We start from the raw sequence: 15,707 nt of genomic DNA on the forward strand, positions 1-15,707 counted from the left end.
TAATCTTCTGAGATGCAAATCAGGAAATAATGAATATGTATTATGTCTTTTATGTATTGTATTCAATCAACTAGCCAAACATTGATTTCATTAAGACCTCTGAGACTATGCAACTGTCACTCTTTGGCAATGACTATTTACTCTTTGATGCAGCTAAAATTATGTTTTACATGGAAAGAAAAATATTATGGTGGCCAAAAAAAGATGCCAAATTAATTCATGGCTCCAAAAAAACAGCTTTGCTTTATCAAAGTTGTATGAATTGTATTGCGTCCCCAGTGAAGAAACTACATTTATCAAATAACGAGGTGACTTATGGAATGAGAGCTTAAATTCTCACAGTATATAATCTTTGTTGACAACTTCATAGACCAAACAGCCATTGGAGTCCCAGATAAAATGCTTCAAAATCTTACAGGAGTGTGATGCAGATGAAGTCATAATCAGAGAGAGTAATGTTTTAGGGCAAATACATTGCCGAGGGTCAACACTTGAGCAAATACATTGGAGAGGGTCAGCACTACAGCAATTACATTGAAAAAGATCAGCAGCAAATACAGTGGAGAGGATCAACACTGCAGCAAATACATTGGAGAGGGGACAGTAGTGGCAGTATCAGAGTTCATTAGACCAAGGCCAAAATGTTAAATAGTGCAAGATGGAATTGTCATTGGGCCCACCTAACCACCCAGATGTTAAAAAGGGCATACACATAGTTTAAGAAACCAAGCACTTCAGCAACAGGGGCTGCCACTTTTGTTGCTGAAGTGCTTGATTTGTTTGGGCCCCCACAAAAGAGAACATTTTGGTTGTTGGTCAATGAACTGGACAGAATAGATAGCAGTTTAACTATTTTTATTTTTTTTACAAATTACTAATGGTCATTTGGCTAACAGTGGTCATCTTCCTCTATGTTGATGACCATTTCATCACCTTCATCCTCATCACTGATCTGTGGATTCTACACATTCTGTTGGTAATTGGTGGCAAGAACGGTGTTTATCATGCAGGATGCTGACTGTCATACCTGTGTCCTCTTGCGACCGCTTGCTTCACAGACAATTGTGCAAAATTATGCTTAGTCGTCTTACTTCCCTTCTGTATCGATGTATCACAACCAGCAGCAGCAGTTGTAGTGTGCAAGTATATTTCTTTGGAATCATGAATTGCATTAGGGGAGTCATTTATAATTTGCAAGTTTGATACAGGACTACATACTAATAATGAGGAGGTTAATGATGAAGGTGCTGATCGCAGTGAGGATTGCAACTGACGATCCATTCTAGGCTTTAAACATTGTGCCAGCAAAAAAAGTACACACAAAAATGTAAAAAAGTGCTAAAAACCAATGTAAACTATTAATCTTAGAGGTAAAATGACAAAGATATTTAATGCATACCAAAATAATTCATAAAATCATATAAAAAAATACATAAATCAATAAATGTACAGAATATGTGTAATTGATGCAAACAGACCCTGTTAGATGATAAGAAGCCAAACAAAGAGATTATTATTAATTCCTATAGCAAACCATGTAGTTGAAATACATAAAATGATTAGAGATAGAACTAAGCAAACATTGGTAATATGTACTACGTAGTTTCTTAGTTAGTTCTTCAAAAGTCAAATCAAAAGTTAATATAACTTTAGTATATCTCTAGTTGCATACACAATCCATTGTACTGTTTGGTTGCTGTGGTAGAAATTGTTTGGACATACTACCCACTTAATTAGTGTGCAGATGACTGTCCTTGTTTAGAAATTCTTATACCGAATGACAATATACACTTCAGGGACTGTAGTGGCATTGTATTCAAATACATATACTTTAATATGAAGCTGGCCCCCTTTTGCAGCAATAAAAACCTTCACTCTTCTTGGAAGGCTTTCCACAAGATGTTAGAGTATTTCTGTGGGAGTTTATGCCCATTTATTGTGTAGAGCACTTGTAAGGTGAGACACTGATGTTGGACGAGAAGGCCTGGCTCGCAATCTCTGTTTCAGTTCATCACAAAGGTGTTCGATGAGGTTATGGTCAGGGCACTGTGCAGGCCAGTCAAGTTCTTCCACACGGAAGTCATGAAACCATGTCTTTGTGCCCCAGTACACAAAGCAAGGACTACAATCATGTTGGAATAAAAAAGGGCCTTCCCCAAACTTTTGCCACAAAGTTGGAAACATAGCATTGTCCAAAATTACTTGGTATGCTGAAGCATTATGACCGACCTTCACTGGAGATAAGGGGCCTAGCCCAAACCCGGAAAAACAGCCCCATACCATTATCCCTCCTCCACCAAACTTCACAGTTGGCATATTACTTTCAGTTAACGTTCTTCTGGCATCTGCCAAACTCAGCCTTGCTCATCTTACTGCCAAACAGAGAAGCGTGATTCGTCACTCCACAGAACACATTTCCACTGGTTTACAGTCGAGTGTTAGTGTGCTTTACACGACTCCATTCAACGCTTGGCATTGGTCTTGGTGATGTGAGGCTTGCATGCAGATGCTCGGCCATGGAAACACATTCCATTAAGCTCCTGCCACACAGTTTTTGCACTTACATTAATACCATTGGAAGTTCAGAACTCTTTAGCTCTGGAATCAGCAGACCAATTGCAAGTTTTACGCTCCATGCGAGTTAGCAGCCGTTGACCCCTTTCTGTGATTTTATGTGGTCTTCCGCTTCATGGCCGAGTTGCTGTTGTTCCTAAACGCTTCCACTTTCTAATAATATAATTTACAGTTGACCGTGGAATATTCAGTAGGGATGAAATTTCATGAACCATCTTATTGCAAAGGTGGCGTACACAGTACCAAGATTAAAATCACTGAGCTCTTCAGAACCACCTATTTTGTATCAGAAATGTTTGCAAATGGAAACTGCATGGCTAGGTGCTTGATTTTATATACCTCTGGCAATGGGTCTGATTGAAACACCTCAACTGAATAATTAACAGGTATAGCCAAATACTTTTGTCCATATAGTGTATTACAGTCTCACTAAAAAGAGATGTATACATGTTAAGGGATTTAGCTTGTAAGTTCCAATGGGACAGGGACTGATGCGATTTAGTGCTCTGTACAGTGCTGCGGAATTAGTGGCGCTTTATAAATATATAATCCCGAACTAAATGCAAATCATGCATATATGTATACATTATATCCATGGTTCACATGGAGATTCAATTAACAGCTGAGTATGAATGTTGTACAGATCATGATCTGATCTTAACATCTGCTCGTGGAACTCTCTCTCCTATGTAATAAACACCAGCTACGCTTTAAAGAAATAAATATCGATGTATTCCAAATTGATATTTATAAGCAAGTCTCGTCCTTCCAGTGACAAAACATAAAGTCCAAACAAAATTTAGATATACAGGGTCATGTGTATCAATCCAGAAATACTCTAACAATTTCATTACACTTTGTAACTTCATCAGAGGATAACATAATGACCTGATACTTTTCTCAGTTCTATTTAAATACCCTGACTAATCAGTTAATTGTATAGCTAAGCCGATTCAACTGGTGATCCGTGATTAACCATACTAAACTAATTAATTATAAACCTTTAAAGAATGAGACAGAATTATAAATGAATTCAATAAAACCTCACTATACCATCCTATGAATAATATATATATATATATATATATATATATATATATATATACACACTTATATACACAATGTTTTGTGTAACAAAGAAGGTGCCAGAACTCTCATCACGTAGTCAATCACTGTACACACACCTACACATGTCAGTTGTGTAACGAAATATAACAGACGCTGCCGCGTTACCACACGACCAATCACAAGCTGAGCAGCGCCACAAGCTGAGCAGTGCCATCACTACCAGCACGGACGAAGTACGCATGCATCGGACTCAACACACAACCAGTCCATATGCACTGTTTTAATGATTTTGCCGCCGACCTGCTACACTCGACAGCGCGATTCAAGTCCACGAGGATCAAACATCAAATGTTCAAAAGTTACTTTTAAAACTTGGAAAATCCATTGAAAAAAGGTGCTGGAACTCAGTTCCGGTGAGTTCTATGACAAAGAAAGCACTGTGTGTATGTATATATGTGTAATATATATATATATATATACAGGGTCTCCCTGCGCTCAGCCAATGATCGCCGCCTCTCCTCCACTCTGATTACTTCTTCCCACTCTAGAATACAAGACTTCTCCCGAGCTGCCCCCCTTCACTGGAACGACCTCCCTCGCTCCATCCGCCTATCACCCAATCTGTGCTCCTTCAAGCGGGCACTTAAAACTCACCTGTTCCTTAAGGCCTACCAACCATCCACTTAACCTCTCACCTCTTCTGTTTCTCACTGGCTCCTTTTCTCTCCCCTTTGCTTCACTGGCTCCTTCTTGTGCCTGATTTTGTCTACCCTCCCTTAGGATGTAAGCTCGTATGAGCAGGGCCCCTCTCCCCTCCTGTCTCCAGACCTGTTCTTCCGCTCCGTCTTTACTGTATCTGCCTGCCTGGAGTTTCTGAAGTTCTGGTACTTTGTGTTTATTGTTCTGTATTGTTTTACCCTGTATAGTCTACTGTTTGTACCATGTATGGCGCTGCGGATACCTTGTGGCGCCTAACAAATAAACGATAATAATAATAATAATAATAATATATATATATATATATATATATATATACACACACAGATAATAATTATAAAAATATAAATATAAAAATAAAAGCATCTTATTACTAATTAAAGTATAGACACTAATCCCATAAATGGTGGTAAAATCCCTGACTTCAATGTACTCATCTAAATAAATATTATTATTATTCATTTTTATTTATAGGGCACCACAAAGTGTCCGCAGCGCCTTACAGAGTACAAACAGTAGGGCAGTACAAGGCATAACATAAATAGAAAAAGAAATCATTTCATATGGTTTTCAACAACAATAAACTTCATAAAATATTATTACGCTCCATGGCTTCATTGAAGTCATCTGGGTATATAGACTTAATCTGCTGCATTCACAACACTTCTTCTTTATACAGTTTTCTATATGTCCTCCTCTTTTGGTACTCTTCACATGTTCTGCGCCACACACAGATAAGCATGTTGGATCCCCATTATGAACAGCAGCATAGTGAATTGAGACGGCGTAAAAAGGATATTTATTCAAAATATTGCGTCTGTTCCATCATTCTCCTTTTGAGAGGTCTAGTGGTCCTATTGGACAGAACAACTACATTATAATAGATAAATAACAATATCTGTATTGCAATTTATAAAACCCAGCATACTACATTCCTAGTTATTATTAGTAGAAACTAACTCTTTAGTCCTATGTTTAATATTCTTACAAGTAATGTAATTTGCCCTTGCACAACTGAAGGTACCACACACCTGTTTGGACAATAAGTTAGATGTGGACTCTAATTTGTCTAAAGATGTAGTATTTTTCTTAAGAAATCTGGGTGGCAATATATTTTTTAAGTTCCATTTCTTCTTAAAAATCACTTTGATCTTGTTTAAAATAGGATAATAATTACCAATAATCTTTTGGATCTGGTGTGATGCAATATTAAATTTGGAAATAAATGCCATGTATGTGGCTTAGTATGGGTCTTGTCCCATTTGGCAGACAGTCCTATCTAATATTTTCATTTCATTTCCCTATAAGCTTTCTGTAGGTAATCATCAGGGTAACCCCTTTCTCAGAACGAAAGAATCATTTCTTCTGCTTGTCGTTCAAAATCAACAGTTGCTGAACTGAAATTACATCTTAAGCACATAAATTGGCCCTTGGGGATATATTTCTTCCATGCTTTAAAATGGGCACCATCATAGTGAAAAAAAATTATTGCTATCAACTTTCTTCTTGTAAGTCAATGTTTCGATCTTTGTGCCATTAGTGAAAAGAGTTGTCCAACAAATCTATGAAGGTTTTACTAAAAGTGTATTAGACGGAAATGGATAATCTGCGCTTCCCAAGAGAGAGTGGTTGCAGCCAGGGGAAAAAAAGATAGAAGGAGAATGGTCCCAACCCCTAACGTAGATTATGCCAGGTTCCCCGGCGCTGGGATAGAGTGGGGGGGGGAAAGCAGGGGAAGAGAAAGGAATAAATGTGATGAACAATACAAATGATATTAGAGCAAGTAAACCAGCCGGTGTACTCGTGTTTATTAAGGTGAGAGGTTTGGGAGTAATAAAACAAATTCAGCTACGGTAGATAACATATGAACACATATCATGAATCATAAATGTTTGGTACAGTTCGTCGTGACAGAAGTCTTGGACAACAGTCACTCGCTCCTGATGCTAAAGCCAGCCGGCTTAGCCTCTGAAGTAAGGAGGAGTAAACACTGTAGTCCATCCATCGGGAACGGATTTCCCAATTAAATTAGGTACTTTATAGTAAAACTGGGATATAAATATATACACAGCTCCTGCTCGTGTTTATTCCGGAAGCAGGTACACTTTACTAAAAGTGTGAATGAATTTCAAATTAAACATATTATTGTTAAGGTGTGCTACAAAATCAACTGCTGATTGGTCATTAGCCTTCCAAATAATATTGACATTGTCCCAAGTAAAATTGACTTTGTCCCACATCACAGATTGTTAAATAAACTCGAAAGTTTGGAATTGGATTCTACGATGGTTGAATGGATAAGATCTTGGTTGCAGTATAGAAAACACATAAAAAAAGGGAAAGGTTACCAGTGGAGTGCCCCAGGGAGCTGTACTTGGACCAGTGTTTTTTATTAGTGACATTACAGTGTTTTTATTAGTGACATTACAAATGGAATTGAATTGAAGGGAAAGTATGCCTTTTTTTAGATGACACAAAGATATGCAACAGGGTAGACACACCAGGAGGGGTAAAACAAATGGTTGTTGATTACAGGAATTGTGAAGTTTGTGACAATTACAGTTTAATGCCAAAAAATGTAAAATCATGCTGTGACCGGGTCCCGAGTACCATCTTGAAATGATGCCTCGGTGCCAGGAGGGTTAATACCCGGCACTGGAGAGGTTAACTCACCGGCGCTAACCAGTGTGTAGATAGGGGGCATGAAAAATGTATTTATGTAAATAAAATTATATTTTAATGTATGCACTGTAGCACTGGGAAGGGAGTACCCAGCAGCACAGCATTCAAAGGGTTGAACCCCAGCTCTAGGCGCCAGGGAGTTGATACATGTATATTGAAGTGTTTAAATAAAATTATTGTAAATGTAATGAGTGTAGGCACTGCAGTGCCAGTAGACAACCAGCGTGCAGTGCTGAAGGGGTTAACTAGTACAGGGAGTGCAATAATGTGTAATGTATAAATGTCATGTGCATGTTGTATGTATTTAAAGTATATTTGTGTGCATAAAGAACTAAGTACTTACACTGTCCCTGGTGGTCCAGCGGGGGCTGCAGAGGCAGTCCTGGATCCTTCACCCCCCAGCAGCCGGCTTCAGTGGTACAGGGTTTCCTGGCACCATGTCAGAAAGTAGAGAGAGAGGGAGAAAATGGTGGCAAAACCTGGAGCAGGGTCTCATTTTCCACCAAAGTTTAGCCAGCTTCCCCTTCATTTGAGCTGTATCACTGCATATACAGAGTGGCAAAGGCTGGGAGCTCTGCTCAGGCAAAGGGTCACATGACCTCTCTGTTCTTGGGTCAGATGGAACAAGCATGGGGTGAGAAATAGTATAGCTAGAAGAGAATGCCAGGGGGTGAATGGAATAAGAAAGCTCCTCTTTAATATGATGTGGTAAACAGTTGAGCAGCCCCACGTGGACCTAAGCAGACCGTATAATGTAGCAGAAAAGCAGGATAGAGGTGTGAGACAGAGATAAGTGCTCCAGGAATGTTTTGTCTTCTTACAGGTGTTTTTCCTTCACTTTGTGTACGACATCAGCTCCAGAGTGGCAGGAAGGCTTTGAAGCACATCTGCATCAGCAGCTGAAATTGACAAGGACTAACATGGATGGTCTGAACAAAAGGAAGGGGAAAAAGAGCAAAGGGGAAAAAAAGTATCAGGAGAAGAGAGAGCTGAGTGGAGAAAGGTGTTCCAGTGGGGAGAATACACCTTATCACAACCCAGGTTCCTGAAGATGACCTTCTACCCAAACAGATATGATCAAAATTCTTCATGGACTATGTCACAGCCAGGCATTCATTTTAGTACCGCCATATTGCCACTTCAGTGTCCAGTAGCATGTAGATACAGGAAATTCTTCCATGCTGTCCTTCACCAGAATGAATGCTGCTGACCAGGACAGATGCACTCTTTAAGCCTTGTGTCTCATTTCTTGCAGATATAGTGAATTCACTTTCGCCAACCTGTATTACCGATGGCAGTAACAGAGGCGCAGAGTCTAATGAACCAACATTTTCACCAGGGACCCCTAAAAAACTTTGGGCTTTACTGCAGGTAAGTTCGCAGGTCGTAGCCGTCTGCGCTGCCTCCAGACGAGGCTAGCTTGTATCAAAGTGCAAGAGACTGGTCAATGTAGCCGGGACTGGTACACAAATGGACTGCATAATGCTAAATCAGGAAACTGAAGAATTGTCAGAACCATCTAGTCAGCATCAAACAGAAATACACAATACCAAACAACAGGCAGAAGAGAAGTCGGGAACAATCCGGGTCAGAATACTCATGAAGTAACCACAATATGCACAGGAAATCTAGAGTAAAGGCATGGAGCCTAATACAGCTGTGAATAATGTGGGCAACATGGTGGCTTAGTGGTTAGCACTTCTGCCTCACATCACTAGGCTCATGAGTTTGATTCCTGACATGGCCTGACTGCATGGGAAAACCCCATATAGTATAAATAGACCTTGCGTCTGTTTCTATTTCATTCAGCATTGCGTGTTCCTCCATAGAGGAACAAAGTCCGTTTGTTCATTATGGTTTATTTTTTTTAAAAGCCTGTTCCAGTGGAATTATTATGGGGTTCTTGGGAGTGAAGAAAAGAAGATTTCTCAAGCCATTTTGGAACATTCTGTTTTCCTTTGGACTGAAGACAAGAAGTTGTTTACATAGACTATTGAAATATTATGGAGTCCTTTGGATCGAAGAAAAGAAGATGTTTACATGTACTATTGTAATATTATGGGATCCTTTGGACTGACAAAAAGAAGATTTCTCAAGTCATTTTGGAAAAGAAGATCTTTACATGGACTATTGTAATCTTATGGGGTCCTTTGGACTGCAGAAAGGAAGATATTTTTCATGGACTATTAGAATATAATTTTTGAGTGGCTTTTTTTTTAACTATTCTTGGGCCTGGGATGTTATCTTTTTGGACAGCTACAGGACCTTTGGGAATATTTTGGTTTGTTTGGGTATGGTTTCAGGCCTTATTGGATTACAAGCTTACAAGATTGGATACTTTACAGATAAAAGCATCTGATGGTAAGTATTTGGGGTTTCATTACTTTTAATGTAGATATGTGGTTAAAGAGGGAGTTTTATTTAAGGCTTTCTTTTATTTTTTTAAAACTAATGTGGGGTGAAAGAATGTGTTTTATTTTATTTAACATTTTATTTTGTGGAACTACATGTCTCGGCAGGCCCTGGGTGTCTGGGCATGGTACTTGTAATTTTACAAGCGGCAGCAGGTCCAGACTGTTAATGGCAGCCCTGGCTAGCTGGAACTTATAGTTCCACAAACTAAAATGGTGAACTTTACCATACATTCTACTCACTTTATTACCCTACACTCACAGCCCCAGGGGTGTAAGAAGAGCTGCAGTGCTTTTAGCACAGGGCTGGTTCTTCGTAGAGGAGGAGTCAGCAAGAATTGCTGAATAGCCTGGAGTTGGCTTGTCATTATGGCAGGGGGACCTTTGCTGCGTGTCCCTATGCTATAGTGCCACTCACCCCGGCTAGTCGGCCTAGTGCTCATTCCGGTAAAATTGAGGGGATCCCATGCTTCCCCTCCCAATTACACCGCACCAGCACTAGCCTGTCAGCACTAGGGTTAATAGCATGAGGAAGGTGGACCCCACACATTTTTATTTTTATTTTAAATCTCTTTTTTAAATACTTGAGACCTGCTGGCTAACTTACACTAGCCCCAGAGCTGGAGCAAGAGATATTGCAAGATTGGAAGGTTACTTACACGGCCATATAGCTTGTTACTGTCTGCGTGCGCTCGAGTTTGGCATGACCACACTGTAAACTGCCTATCGAAGGCTGTATTAAGTCCCTTTTCCATGCGTTAGGGCACGGATAAGGGCTGTTTCAATGCCTGTATCTTCCATGGTCGAAGTCAATTAGATCACAATTCATCCGCATTACGGTGTTTGGTATGTGATGTTGAATACTTTTGTGTCAAAAAATACAAAAGTATTATCGGAGTAATACCTTTTTTGGCTAACCAAAAAAATTTTTTATATTTGCTACCTTTCAGAGCACAGAGGCCCCTTCATCAGGCAAGTTTACAAATGAATGACTGAGAAAAGGGCACAAGATTTAAGATATGTTACATCAACATCTCTTAAATCTTGTGCCCTTTTCTCAGTCAATAAAGGTATCACTCCTATAATACTTCTGTCTTTTGACACGAAGGTGTTTGGTATCAATATCAGAATGCATTTTATGCATTTAGTTGCTACCACATGATTGGCTGATTAGATATTTGCATTAATGAGCAGGTGTACAGGTGTACCTAATAAAGTGGTTACTGAGTGTATTCATAGTGTGTTCTCTAGCAGCACAGAAGTGTGTTAACTTACTATGGATGACCTACAAGGAGCGTTTCAGAATAACACATACAAAAAAAAAATAGGAATATAAAAAAAAGGCAGAAGTAAATCTATGTAACCTCTTACTCTAGAAGAATGAGCCATATAAAAATATTGAACTCCATTAACAGATGATCACTACTGATGGATCCTGCAAAAAAAAAGGAATAGACACAAATTCATACAAGTCAAAGATACATTTTAACTCCCTTTGCTGGGTTATATAAAGATATGAGATGTGTTATGAGGGTCATTGACCTTTGAGTCTGTAGACATCTTGTTATTTATGTGTCAACAAGTATCTGCTGAGCTGATGCAATTTGAACTGTTGCAAATAAACTGTTAAAGCTGCTTGCTTTTAGAGCATTAGAGCCCTCGGAGTTCAGAAAAGACTTTCACATTGGTATTTACTCTGCATTACAGTCAGTGATAAACAGCTTACTTATTTGTATATTACAAGGAAAATAGTTTTTTATTCTACCTCCAAGACTATGTATTATGTTTGTAACTTGTTACTCCAAGCCCTGAATCCAAGCCGCGGGAAATCCCCATGTTATAAATATGACCACTGCCGTAAGACCTCATTTGCGGTGGAGCTTTTAGGAGCTAGTCTTGCGATTTTTTATTTTTCCAAGGATCCATGGATTTATTACAGATGAGGACCCTGGATGTAGATGAGAAATAAAGAGGGTGAATGAGGGTAGGGGGGTTTTATTTCAATTTAAATAATGTTAACACTGGTGTCCCTTCTTGGGAACCTCATACTCACTCAAATTTGTTCAGGCTCTGTCACCCTCTCCATCTAGTGCATTCTCAGCCTTGCTTGGTAGATTTAACACACCCACTAGTGTCCTCTTGCAGCTTCTTCACTCACCACCTTGAGATATAGCACCCTCTCTGGTGTCCTCTCTGCCCCTCTGGGTTACATAAATATTGCTATACTGTGTCTTGCAGCAACCCTCTGCATAGGATCTTTCTATATGCTATCTCCTCTCCGGACATGGCATCTATATATGGCAGAGCTTCAAAGATGCACCACATTCAGTCAATGGGAGGAGTGAATAACAACATCAGAGGGACGTTACACAGACAATCTGCATAAGAGCAAAGCTATAAGCATAACACAAAGTAAGTAGTCAATTTAATAAATGCTATATTGGATAATTGATTTTATTTATAAATAACATGCATTCATGTCTTTTTTTTTTTTACTGTATTTTTTTTTTTTTTTTAAATACATTTTATTAGTAACATCTTATCTTGAACAGCATTACAAAATATAAAACTCTTGAAAGGTACAATAGTAAGATGACAAATGCACATGCAAATTTAACAGTGTGTATAGCACTCTTTCACATAGCTTTTACAAAACAAGTTCTTCATGTCTGTTTTTAATAGGGAAGGACTGAATCTAGGATTTGATAAGGGATGTATCCTATATGTACATCACCCAATCCTATATGTATCACAGCACAGTGTCTATATATACAATCATTTATATAACATTAACTCCATATATACCAATACCTACTGACCCCATAAGCAAACACTTTTCCTACTGTGGGGAGGACAGTGATTGAGCCCATCTGTCCTTCCAGCATCTATAGCACCCATATGTGTGATGACACTATTGCACAAATATGGGCACACTTGGCTTCAGTCAAGTGTAATGTCATCACATCTGGCCGGTGTGCATGTACATTATTATATACGGGCACATTCCCAGTGCGGCCGCCACAATACGGAATCCGGAGGTGCAAGGTGCTTTAAGGCTTTTTTGACAAACTAATGCATATCTCTATACACTTCCATATTGTACAGATGAAGGGCCTGATTCATTAAGGCAAGCAAAACGAATGTATTGTGCGTTTTTTTAAAAACGCACATAAATCGGGCATATGCACATCTGTATTCAACAAGGAGTGGAGATAAAGATACGTCTGTTGATGAATATGGGTCTAGGTCCACTCTGCTCTAACAGTCAGTACACTGTAGAATGTTTCCAATACTTTTGTGAAAGTTAAAGTCAGAAAAGTATGCACAGAAAAAAAAAGAATTTCAATTAATGTCACCTGTTAATAGTATAGTTATTAATTACTAAGCATTTAAAACATGTTTTGTTTTTTTTCCATAAAATAAATTTATGAGGATGTTATTAATGTCTGCTGTACATAAAATACATTTATTAGGATGTTATTAATGTCTACTATACATAAAATGCTTTAGCATGCATACGCAACTGTCAACGGTGTTTACACCTGATCTGTAGAGGTGCAAGTAAAATGACAGAAAAGCACGTACCGTCAAGATGCCTAAACCTGGAATAAATGCTGCTGCGTGCACTTGCCCTTACTGTACATTGACTACGTGCATGTGCCCAGTCCCCTCCCTGTCTGCCACCTGAATAGGCTGTAGTAAGAGTACTTTATACTCAAAGATCAATTGGATTTTGCTGCGTTTCTGGCATATGGTCCGGTTCTGGGCATGTGCAGAGGGATTTTAAGCAACATACGACATGTATAGCCATTTACGTGCCTTATTGGATGAGGCCTGAAATGAGGACTGAAAATGTAAACTGCTTTACTGAAGAGCATAGACAAGAATTATCCCCTAGGGGATCCCCCCGGCGCTAACAGTCAATAGAGTTTTGATTCCAAAGTGAAAAGATGGAAATATATAGGTGACCCTGCAGCTAAGACACGGTTCACCAAACCGTTAGATCAAAGAAATGTACATAGTAAGTCAAGCGCTGGGACACCTACAATAATGATATTAATCTGTCCCTATCATAGGGTACAATCTATGATGAAGCCAAATCAAAGTTTAAAATTTATTCATACACCATCTGATATAGCAAATATATATAATATAAAATATCTTCAATTAGGAATACAGAACATCACTGGAAAGTACACAAGTTAGTAAGTTCTACTCAATGCATGAAACAGAACATATTTCTTATCTCATGAAATCGTTGTAGAGGGGACCAATTTCCTGCACCTTCTATATATTAATAACAGGTGAAACGAATCCCTGGACAAATATAGATATTTTCATATAGATGGATCCAATATAATGCAGAAACCCAAAAAGTGGTTAAAAAATATATTTCCAGTATTTAGAGAACGAATACAATGCATGATTCAAAAAAAAAAAAAAAAAAAATGTAAAAAATGATAATACACCTGAAAAAATGGAATGAAAAAAGTATGTAGATAAACTAGCTGGTACTAATGTCCACCATATGTTTAATGGCACATCCAAACATATATATGTAGAGTATAGTTCCACCTATGCATAGGCAACAGTTGTCATCTATAGCTCCTTTATATCATGTGTCCACTTATTGAACTTAAAGTCCATGTAGATGGTAATAAAGCATAACCACGTGTGGCTGTCTTAAAGCAACCTATGCACTCTGGAAAGTATGAAATAATAGGGCTTACCCGGCTTAAGTCTGCAACCTGGAATATGACCGAGATACGAGTGCACTATTCCGTCCCCGCCTAGGCAGTTTCCAAGGATGGAGCGAGACGGAGCTTGCCCGAGCTGGATCTGTGATCCGAGGAGTGCATATGATGCAAACACGTTCTTCCTTCAACACGTGTATAGGGATACACCCCTTGGTTGCCCAGGAACCGAAGTTTGTTGAAAATAAACCAATTAGTTGCAGCGTAAGCTGTGGTATGGGATAAATCACTCTCCTTTACCTCTCACTTCTTCACACAGCGCTGTGTTTAACGAGAATATGAAGAGCATACAATTTAAGTTGGTATTAGAATGTACATCTTCTACATGATTATCTTAAGCAATTAGTTAAGAACTCCACCAAGAGGTAGGTATATTTCCCAAATATAATATTTACTTACCAAAATAATAAAAAGAGTGCACTTGTGTTGAGGAAACATCCATCTGTTGATTTTAATACATATTAATATATATATTTTTGTTGTCAGAATGAATATAAACCATTGCAAACAATAAATATTACAGTGCAGAGATAGCACCTGTGTTTGTTGGGAATAAACTGTATCCAAATAAAGACTGAAATATGCAGGTAACTAGAATGGTATTCATACAAATACTTGGCTGCATTGGCAGATATATTAGCAGTAGAAGGAAAGATATTTTATTGTGGGCAGCATGGTGGCCTAGTGGTTAGCACTTCTGACTCACAGCACTGGGGTCATGAGTTCGATTCCCAACCATGGCACAGATAACTGTGTGGAGTTTGTATGTTGTCCCCGAAGTTTACAGCTGTTTAACTTCTAGCAGTTGATCTAAACTGGGTGAAAATTACATGCATTAGGAATTAACAGATTTCTATCATAACTAGATATGCCACTTGAGGTCTATTTACTAAGACATGGCAATAGGGTTGGTTTTATATTGTATCTTATTACATTGATAGAAAACCACTTATCACCATGATTTATCAATACAACCTTGTTAGGGAAGGTGAGCAATATTCATCTACCTTGGGGATACTGACTGGAATCAGTAAGCCTTTACTTACCACTTTGCAGGCCAGTCTCAGTGAATGTGCAAGAGTGATCTGGCTAGCACCAATTGAAGAAAAAATGTTCAGAAATAGATAAAAAATATACTAAGAAAATATTATTTATTTGATAATAATATTTAAATAATAAAACATTTTTTTTCAATTAATTTCTTTTACTATCACCACACTGATATGGCGAAGAGTTGCAAAAAAAACCATAGCAAACTATTTCAGTTTCTTTCTACATGATTTGTTCTCTAGATTTGGCATTAACCTTCTTAAGTGCCATTCTAAACTAAATTTATTTAGAAAAACTATGTGTAATTAGAGATTTAAGTAGACCACATTTCTTTTTACAAAAGTATTTAGTAGATGAATCTAATGTTCTGTGAAATTACCCTGATGTATGAAATCTACCTCTTAAGATTTTGGAAACTAGAGGATTAGTTATTTTGATTATTCCAAGAATC

The 15,707-nt window shown here is 38.3% G+C and overlaps 1 protein-coding gene across 2 annotated transcripts in view; it reads right to left on the minus strand.

Annotated features, from left to right (window-relative positions):
• The window catches only part of LOC142141462 (protein-lysine methyltransferase METTL21C-like), a 113,202-nt gene extending 98,887 nt beyond the window's left edge, over positions 1-14,315 (minus strand). For both annotated transcript variants that reach the window (XM_075199972.1, XM_075199971.1), the window contains exon 1: positions 14,183-14,315. The gene's annotated coding sequence lies outside the window, so the exon portion shown is untranslated. The remainder of the gene's footprint in view (positions 1-14,182) is intronic.
• Between the last annotated feature and the right edge of the window lie 1,392 nt (positions 14,316-15,707).

Source organism: Mixophyes fleayi, chromosome 2 (assembly GCF_038048845.1).
Source record: "Mixophyes fleayi isolate aMixFle1 chromosome 2, aMixFle1.hap1, whole genome shotgun sequence".
NCBI classification, from domain to species: domain Eukaryota; kingdom Metazoa; phylum Chordata; class Amphibia; order Anura; family Limnodynastidae; genus Mixophyes; species Mixophyes fleayi.